Here is a 9,688-nt window from a genome sequence, read left to right on the forward strand (position 1 = left end):
TCATTCTTTTTCCGGGTCACTTGATAGAGAGGGCTTACAATCAGGCTGTAGTGTGGAATATGCATTCTCCAAAAACCCACAACGCCCAAGAAAGCTTGTGTTTCCTTTTTGCTAGTTGGTGGAGACATGGCTGCTATTTTGTTGATCACATCCATTGGAATATGACGACGACCATCTTGCCATTTGATTCCTAAGAACTGGATTTCTCGTGCAGGTCCCTTCACCTTACTTTGTTTTATGGCAAAACCAGCTTTCAGAAGGATTTGGACTATTTTCTCTCCTTTCTCAAAAACTTCTTCCGCTGTGCTGCCCCACACAATGATGTCATCAATGTACTGAAGGTGTTCTGGAGCTTCTCCCTGTTCCAGTACAGTCTGAATCAGTCCATGGCAAATGGTAGGACTGTGTTTCCACCCCTGGGGCAGGCGATTCCAGGTATACTGGACGCCCCTCCATGTGAAAGCAAACTGTGGCCTGCACTCTGCTGCCAGAGGGATTGAGAAGAATGCATTAGCGATATCAATTGTGGCATACCACTTGGCCGCCTTTGACTCCAGTTCGTATTGAAGTTCTAGCATGTCTGGCACAGCAGCACTCAACGGTGGAGTGACTTCATTCAGGCCACGATAGTCTACTGTTAGTCTCCACTCTCCATTAGACTTCCGGACTGGCCATATGGGGCTGTTAAAGGGTGAGTGGGTCTTACTGATGACTCCTTGGCTCCTCAGTTGGTGAATGAGTTTATGGATGTGGATCAGAGAGTCTCTGTTGGTGCGATATTGCCGCCGGTGCACTGTTGTGGTGGCGATTGGCACCTGTTGTTCTTTGACCTTCAGCAACCCCACCACAGAAGGGTCCTTTGAGAGACTGGGCAAGGTAGACAGCTGTTCAGTTTCCTCCGTCTCCAAGGCAGCTACACCAAAAGCCCACTTGTAACCTTTTGGGTCCTTGAAATACCCTTTCCTGAGGTAGTCTATGCCAAGGATGCACGGAGCCTCTGGGCCAGTCACAATGGGGTGCTTCTGCCACTCATTGCCAGTTAGGCTCACTTCGGCCTCCAATACAGTTAGCTCTTGGGATCCCCCTGTCACTCCAGCAATGCTGATGGGTTCTGCCCCTATATAGTTCGATGGCATTAAGGTGCACTGTGCTCCGGTGTCCACTAAAGCTTTATACTCCTGTGGGTCGGACGTGCCAGGCCATCGGATCCACACAGTCCAGTAAGCCCGGTTATCCCTTTCCTCCACCCGGCTGGAGGCAGGGCCCCCCTAGTCCTGATCATGGCAGTCACAACTCACTTCCTGCAAATGTGAATCAGGAGTCCTTCTATTACACTTAGAAATAAAATCTGCGCTTCTACTCCTCTGTCTGGGGACTTGTTCACTGGAAATTGGAGCAGCGGCTTTCCTGGAAGAGCCCCTCTGAGTGACTGTTCTTCCTTGCAGTTCATGCACTCGTGCCTGTAGGGTCGAGGTAGGCTTGCCATCCCACCTCATCATGTCCTCTCCGTGGTCACGCAGGTAGAACCATAGGGTGGCCCGTGGTGTGTGTATCCCCTTCTTTGAGCCAAAGGACGCTTATTCCTAACAGCTGAGACACTGCTCTGTCGAGGTGGGGAGTAGGACAGATCTTCTTTGAGTTGCTGGACCTCTTGGGATAGTTTCTCCACAGCAGAGACAAGCGAGGAAGAGATATTTGTGTCGTAATCTCGGAGCCTATCTATCACCTCTGCCACTGTTGGTGTCTCGTCATCTTTCCAGGACATCACTGCCAATGAGTTTGCATGCGAAGATGGTGCGCTCCGTACAAACTTCCGCCACATGGGTCGTGTGCACTCGGCTTCATCTGGATCTTTGGATGACTGTTGATCGTCCAGGTCACCATAAATCACCTCAAACACAGCTAATTCCCTTAGATACTGGATGCCTTTCTCCATAGTTGTCCATTTTCCTGGGCGATATGTAACATCTTCTTTAAAGGGATACCTTTCCTTCACTCCAGACAGGAGTCGCCTCCAGAGGCTGAGGGCTTGTGGCTTTTTTCCTATTGCTTTGTCAACGCCCCCTTCCCCAGAAAGGGATCCCAATTGTTTGGCTTCTTTTCCCTCTAGTTCCAGGCTACTGGCCCCGTTATCCCAGCATCGGAGCGGCCAGGTGACAATGTGCTCACCTGAACGACGGCTATAATCTTTTCGCATATCTCGCAACTCGCTTAAGGACAGGGATCGGGTGGTCTCTATTTCATTTATTACTTCTCCCTCCTCTCCCCGCGATGGCCCTGGTTCTTCATCATCCCGTTCTAAACGAGTTGATGTCCGCTTCCAATATTTTGTCTTGTGTATGGGGGCAACTGATACTGGTACGGGTTTATTTTCTGAGCTAGCTCCGGTACTTGTTGTGGGGGTTTGAGTGGCTGTAGTGCCTGTCGTCCGGGCTGGATTGTCTACAGTGCCAGTCACTTTGCATTTCAATCCAGAGACCTTCTCTTCCCCTTGGGGGCATTGAATGCTGTTGAGCAGGGCTCGGTATGCATGGGCCAGACCCCAGCATGTTGCAGTTATCTGTGTCTCTCTGGAGTTCCCAGCGTAACAACATACTTTCTCCAAATATTCTACTAGTTTTTTAGGATTCTGCACTTGTTCGGGGGTGAAACTCCAAAACACTGGGGGTGCCCACTGCCCTAGGTATTTGCCCATGCTATCCCACATGCCCTGCCACTCGTAACTATCAAGCCTCGGGGCAGATTTCTGGGTGATATTCTTCAGTTGCTTAGTCAAAACCAAAACAACCTGCCCAAAAGCTAACAATAAGTGCACCTTAACCACCCAAGGATGTTCAAGATACAAAAGGTTGTTGTAACAAAGGCACAGACATCATAGAACAAAGTTGCAAAGGTATTATTCTGTATTTCCTCCATATAAAATCTCTCAGAGGAGGAGGTATAATTGCTAATTGCCTCAACAAGGTGGTATCCGAAGTACAGTAACGGTTTCAGCAAAAACCCCAAATACCAGATAAAGCTGAAAACGAGTGTTTGTATAACAAATCTTGTAGGCAAAACATTACTAATCACAGCAGAACACAGCAGACTCAACAAATCAACACCAATCTGTAACACCAACTGCAAAAAAGACAACATGGTGCTGTGACCAGCAGCTGTTGTTATCTCCAACCCTTGAGCCCCACGTTGGGCGCCAAAAAGACTGTCGTGGTTTAGCGGCAGCTCAGCCCCACACAGCCGCTCGCTCACTCCCCACCGGTAGATGGGGGAGAGAATCAGGAGGGTAACGCTCGTGGGTTGGGATAAGAACAGTTTAATAATTAAAATTAAAAGAAAACAACAGTAGAAATGCAATGTAAAGGAGAACAACGAGAGGCGCAAAGCCCCGGGGGAGGGGGGAAGGGAGGGGAGAGGGGGAACGAACCGCCGGAACAAACTGTCCGCGCTGCAGCCGCGCGCCGCCCGCTGACCCGATGCCGCGCCGCCTCCGCGCTCGCGCTGCAACTGCCCCCACCTCAATATATTGGTCATGGTGTCACATGGTATGGAATGAACCTGCCATTGGCCAGTCGGGGTCAGCTGCCCCCACCATGGCCCTGCCCCTCCCAGCCCCCCCCGCCACGCGGCAGAGCGGGGGAAGCCGGAAAGGTAGCCGACCCCCACAGTGAGGAGAATTAACCCCTTCTCAGCCAAAACCAGCACAGAAATTAAGGCCAGCCAAATAAAATTTTAAAATCAAAGGGACTACTAAAGGCAAGAAACTTATAACACATGAATAGAGGCAATGGTCTCAAAGTAGGAGGAGAATTTTGGCAGCCAATAGGGTGAAGGAAATAAGGAAAAAGGTTAAAAAACAACAAGGGTGAACTAATTCAGAAATGTAGAAAGACAATTTTAAAAGGAAGGTAAGGAAGGAAAGAGAAGAAATAATTTAAGGAAAGAGCAAAAGGGCTAAAAGTAAGCTCAGAAGGAACGTTTAAGAAGCAAGGGGTATGAGGGACAGAAGGGGAAAGCTTAAGATGTAAGAAGAGCAAACTAAATGAGGTAGAAAGCAAAATGCAGAAGCAAAGGTACTAAGAGAGAGAAGTATTTTTTAAAAGCCAGCAAACGGAATTAAAATACCCCTAGAAAGAACGTTAAAGACATGAGTGTTAGGGTAATAAACAAAATTAGAATGAAATCACGATGGCGAAATAATCAGAAGAATGGCAAGAAAAAGTAAAATGTGAGAGGGCTAAGGAAAAATGAGAAAAAAGTTTAAAGATAATAACAGAGAAGGAGAGAAAGGTAGAAAACTTCAAAAGAAAAGTGGTTAGGAGAGAAAAGAAATTACAAAGCAAACGGTGATTTGAAAAGCAGACATATCCTCCCTTACCAGAAAGAAGAGCGGCACAAAGGCGCGGGCAGGGTACAAGAAGAAATTCAAGAAGTGAGAGGGATTAGGGAAACCAAGAGAAACACTTATGTATTTGGCTGGCCCAAATTTCTTTGAAAAAGCAAAGGGATGACTAAAGGCAAGAAAGTTATAAAACATGAAGACAGGCAATGGCCTCAAAGTAGGAAATTATGGCAGCCAATATAGTAATGAAAAAGAAAAATTTAAAAATGAGCAAGGGTGAAGTAATGTGGAAAGGCAGGAAGAAAATGTTAAAAGCAAGGGCACGAAGGCAAGGGAAGGTGTAATGAAAAGTTAAAGACAGTGAACATGGAAGAAGGTACAGAGGCAGAAGATGGAAATAGCGATGGGGATTAGGGAGAGGAAGGAAAGATATGTAAAACTTGGGACAGGGAATTAAAATGGCAATTTAATGAAATACTTGATCGTCTATATTTTTATATATGTAAGAGTAATAAATTTACTACTGTAAACTATAATTCTCTCCACATATTTTGATTACCTGTCAATAAAAATATAAGGAAAATAATAATGAATAAAACTTTAGTGAAAATGTAAAAACATATTATACATCTTTATGAATGATAAATGAAAATGGAAGGACATTTTGGAGAGTGCTGGCACTAAGGGAAGACCTGCAAATGAACAAAACCCCAGAGTGAAGGGGAGAGAAATATAGGGAAGGGAATGAGAGTGGGCACAGGAAATAACTGAATTCCAAAGTGCAGGGGATTATGGCAGTGAAGAGACTAAATGTAGACAGAAAATTTTAGAAGCGAATAGTTTGAAGGGAATAAGGAAAAAAAATTTAAAATAGCATGGTTGTACTTTTCCCAAAATGCAGAATTAATTTTTAAAATCAAGATTACTACGGAAAGAGAAAATAGAAATTGCAAAAACAAGGAAAATTAATAAAATTATTCTCAAGACAAACATTTGAAAAGTTAGTCTTTGATGGGTCATAAAGGAAATTATTTAAAATCTAAGGACATCCCGTGAACGTCTTGTAGAATAGAAAGGTGAGGAACAAGACACTTTAAAAATACAAGGAATAAGTTTTAAAAGATGGCAAAGGGAATTGACGTAACCCTAGAAAGAATATTCAAGAAGCCATGATTGTTAGGGAAATCAAGGAAACTTGTATGAAATCAGGATGGTGAGCTGAACCAGAAGCATTGAGAAAAAAGTAGAAAGCAAGAGGTCTAAGGAAAAACAAGCAAACACAATATTAGAAAATAACTACAGCAAAGGGGAGAAAAATAGCAACCTTTAAAAGCCAAGTGGTTAATAGAGGAAAGAACTAACAAAGAGTAATGATGAATTAAAACAGAGACATAGGCGTGAAGTATAGATAGCAGTGTCACTAAGGAAAGAGAAGATGTAATGAAAATGTAAAGACAGGGAACAGGGAAAAGGTACCTAAGAAGCTTGAAAAAGCAAAAGGGATTAGGGAATAAAGGAAAAACATGAAAAAATAGGGACCATTAGTTAAAGCAACACTTCTATTAAATATAGAATTTTTTGTATTCTTATATGTATAACAATAATATCCTAAATATATAATTATATCTTGACATTCTTATTATATAGAAATAAAAATATAATGAAGATTATAATATATAAAACCATAGTAAAAATTATAAAAACATATTATACATTTTTATGAAATGATAAATGGTAATGGAAAGACGTTTGTAAAAGTGCTGACACTAATGGGAGACCTGAAAATTATTTTAAAAAAATGAGACTTAAGGGGATACAAGTAGACAGAATATTTTAAAAATCATTGCGGGGCAGCTTTGCCCCCCTCTGCTTTAGTGACAAGGCCTGTGTGCCCTTCATGTTTCCCAGCTGAGTGTGAGAGGGGTGGGTGGGGTTTGGGGTAGATGAGCCACAGCCTCTGATCAGGGAGCTCATTCTGTTCCTGAGTTTCTCTGGAATTGGTGCCCTGGTGTTCTTTCAATGACTGCAGCTTTTGAGCTGTCTCAGCTCTGTGGGTGGGTGCGTTTTGACATTTAGAGAAATTGAGGTGTTCGTCTGAGGTAAGGACTTAGGAGCTTGGTAACACTTGGCAGCATCTATGCTAGAAAGTTCACTCGTGTCCTACTTTTTTTCTCATATCATTTTGTATTGAATGTGTAGGGGTGGTAAAATGGTTTAATAGTGTGGTGGTTTGGGTTTTTTTCATTGTAATTGCATTTTATTTTGCTGGAGTTCCTGTCTTTACTGAAGAAGGAATCTTGGGTTTTTATTCTAGTTTTGCTGTTTACTGTTTAAGTTCTTGGCTTGTTCTCTTAATAGGCCTGCTAGTGAGATGCTGTGGTAGGGGTTAGGGTGAGTATGTTGTATGCATCTGCATCTGTATATGGAGTTTTAGCATTTCTCAAGAAAGTAGCAGGGACACAGGGCATAGTACTTTCAGAGTATGGAGCAGTTCATTGATACCATAGGTCGGCAAATGTAAGAACCCTCTAAAACTCAATTTGTAGGTTTAGAAAGCAGGCGTTCTTTATTACGGCACAGGGGATTGTTCCACCTAGTGCATGCGCCAAGTTGTTTTACTACAGGAGTTACATGCAATCGAAATATAAATTTTCATTAAATTTCTAGGAAAATTACTATATTTGTAATCTTCTTGGAATGCATTAACATATGCAAATGTCCTTAACGGATGCGCATTCATGTTTATTAGTGGTCTTCAAGGGTCCTCTGGTGGTCATCGATACTCTTCCTCACCATGTCTGCTGGTTGAACTCAGTCTCTGGGCATGCTCAGTTCATTTTTGGCCTCGTTACAGAATTCTTCCTGATACTGAACTAGCTTATTCTAGTACATTCCCCGTGTTTATTCTATTCAAGGATACAGCTCCTCCAGCCTCCCTTCTATCTGTGCACATATAGCAAGTTCTAAGACTATCTTATTTGTGAGGTATTTTACGTATTTCAAACTTAACTCTTGTTCCAATTAGAGGAGGCTGTATGTTCTTCTGAAGCTGGTATCAGGTATCATCACTGCTTTTCTGTATTGCCCACAGAGTATGTTGTCCCTAGAACCTTTGCAGCTGCAGCAGGTCCCTCGCAGGTAATAAGTGTTAGTACTTCACTCACTTTGTGGGCCTGTAGCAGGAGTTGTCGGGAAGGGGTGGGGTTCTTTCCCTGACAGTTCAGGAGAAGAGAAAGTGGGTTCTAAAGTTTTAGGACAGGAAGATGGCTGGGAGAGGGAGGTGGGTTCATCAGCCCTTCTCAGATGGGTGTTGCCATCAGATTTGAGTGTCGATGAGGTCTGTTCCGTTTTGGTGTCTCAGCCACTGACGTGAGGTCACGACAAAGTCACGAGAGATGTGGCGTAAACTGTCCGGGACTCCTCATCACAACACGCAGGGCTGAGTGTCAAACAAGTCTCACCTCAGGTTGCATGAGGTACATCAAAATGTACACTGCAGAACTCTGAGCTCTCCACTCCTCTGTGCGCTTTGCATACTGCATTCCCTGACTTTATTTTTGCCTTCACTGGAACTTTTTAGAAAAAAGGGTGTGTGTTCTTTGCACTCATAAGGATCTCCAGCCAGGGGTCTGTATCTTATTGCAGTCCCAGGCATGCAAACTTTTTCTGTGATCCCCTTTTTGCTTTCTTCCTTAAGTGTCCAATGAGGCTTGCTCCACTATTGGCAATGGCACTTATGATCTCTTTTTAATCTATTTTGGTGTTAGCAACAGTTTCTGTAGTCATAAGGTGTCTGTTTTAGATCTGAGTCACCATGACATGCCATCGTGGTTCTCCCATCAGCCGTAATGACTGTAGTCATCCAGACTGAAGCTGGCAGCTAAAGTGCTGGCTGAGAAGGCTATATCTTAAAGGCCTTCAGACTTATATGTGTGTAGGATTTAATGTGTTCTCTTTAACGGCAGGCTGTGCTTGGGCTCTAGATGGTATTCCTACCTGGGAAAAAGACCTGTGGATTGGTGAAGCTGTTGCTGTGCATCCAGGTGACTTACACCATGTTCTTTGCTCTACTTGCAGAGGAAGAGTTGTGCAGGGTGATAGAGGAAAGCTGGGGAACACTGTAAGAAGGTAAGTCAGTGTGTAGTATATAGGAGGAAGGTGTAATTGAAAACTAAATGACACTGTAGTGGATTTTTTTTTGGGGGGGACGGGACTGGGAGGGATGTTTGAAGGCAGTAAGGAATGAGCCAAGTGTGAGCTGGACAGAGGAGATGAGTCAGGCAAGGTGAGATGTAATTAGTGGGCTGAAATAGTGGTTCCTTTTGAGGTGTTCTATTGATGGTGAAGCTAAACCTTGTGTTGCTTGCATGTTACAGGTGGTGGGCGAGCCTTAAGGTGGCACCTAAAACTGATGGGGGCTGGGCAGGCAGGATGTCAAGGAAACGGAGTGTGAGAATGGCATTCAGTATGGGTAGGTTGCTATTCTAATCAATATCTTAGCATGTACTTCCTTGTTTAGGACTTTACACATGCTCCATGCAGGTTTCATGGGGGAGATGCTGCATGCTGATCAGAGCTCTGTGAAGGTGAGGGGGTTGTGGTCCAGGCTGTTGTTCAAGACCAAGGTGTTATATGGCAACTCAGTCGAAGCATTTGTCTTTGGTTTTGCAGGTTGCATGCGGGCTGCCTTTGGGATTGGATGTGCATTTGAGGTGAGCTGGGTCGCAGAGAGGAGCGTGGAGCTGGTGACTTTTTTGGAAGTGCAACGGTAACTTTCTGTGCCCCTTGGTATCTCTAGGCGCTGTGAGGGATGGCGAGTGTCCAAGTCCGGAATGGGCACAGAGCAGGTGAGTGGAGCAGCTGGGTGTGTCTGAGGTGGGGGATGCTGCGGGATAGGTCCATGTTGAGTGATGTGATGCTGACTGACAGCACTGTTGGGTGTGGCTTGTGGTTTTTTCAGATGATGACGAGGCACCTGGTGACTGGAGGACCGATCCAGTGGGCTGAGTGTGCGCTTGTTCTTTGGAAGGATGGGTGGACCGAGACTCTTGTCCCCCTGAAAGCTAAGTTGAGGCAACAGTGCTGGGGGGAGGGGTCGGGGGAGGGAGGAGTGCAAGGGTAGCGGTGGCAGGAAGGGGCTTTAAAGATGGCGTAGGGGAGAGGGCTGTCCAGGCAGCAGTCACCTCTGAGCAGGTAAAGGGAGTGGGTGGTTCTTCAATGTGGCAGGAACATGTGCCGGGCGGGGCAGTTCCAGGCTGCATGCATAACTGTGTAGCGTGTGTGTTCTGTGTTGGGTGTTGTCAACCTTCCTTGGGTCTCAATTGTTCTCTTTGCTCTCAAGGAGCGAGG

The 9,688-nt window shown here is 44.8% G+C and overlaps 1 long non-coding RNA gene across 1 annotated transcript in view; it reads left to right on the forward strand.

Moving 5' to 3' along the window:
- Positions 1-9,190, forward strand: part of LOC135317094 (uncharacterized) — a 20,492-nt gene extending 11,302 nt beyond the window's left edge. Inside the window, exons 2-5 of the long non-coding RNA XR_010376207.1 lie at positions 8,417-8,467; positions 8,716-8,810; positions 9,011-9,051; positions 9,138-9,190. This is a non-coding gene — a long non-coding RNA (uncharacterized LOC135317094). The remainder of the gene's footprint in view (positions 1-8,416; positions 8,468-8,715; positions 8,811-9,010; positions 9,052-9,137) is intronic.
- The last annotated feature ends 498 nt before the right edge of the window (positions 9,191-9,688 follow it).

The sequence above is a fragment of the Phalacrocorax carbo genome, chromosome 24 (assembly GCF_963921805.1).
Source record: "Phalacrocorax carbo chromosome 24, bPhaCar2.1, whole genome shotgun sequence".
Classification (NCBI taxonomy): Eukaryota; Metazoa; Chordata; class Aves; order Suliformes; family Phalacrocoracidae; genus Phalacrocorax; species Phalacrocorax carbo.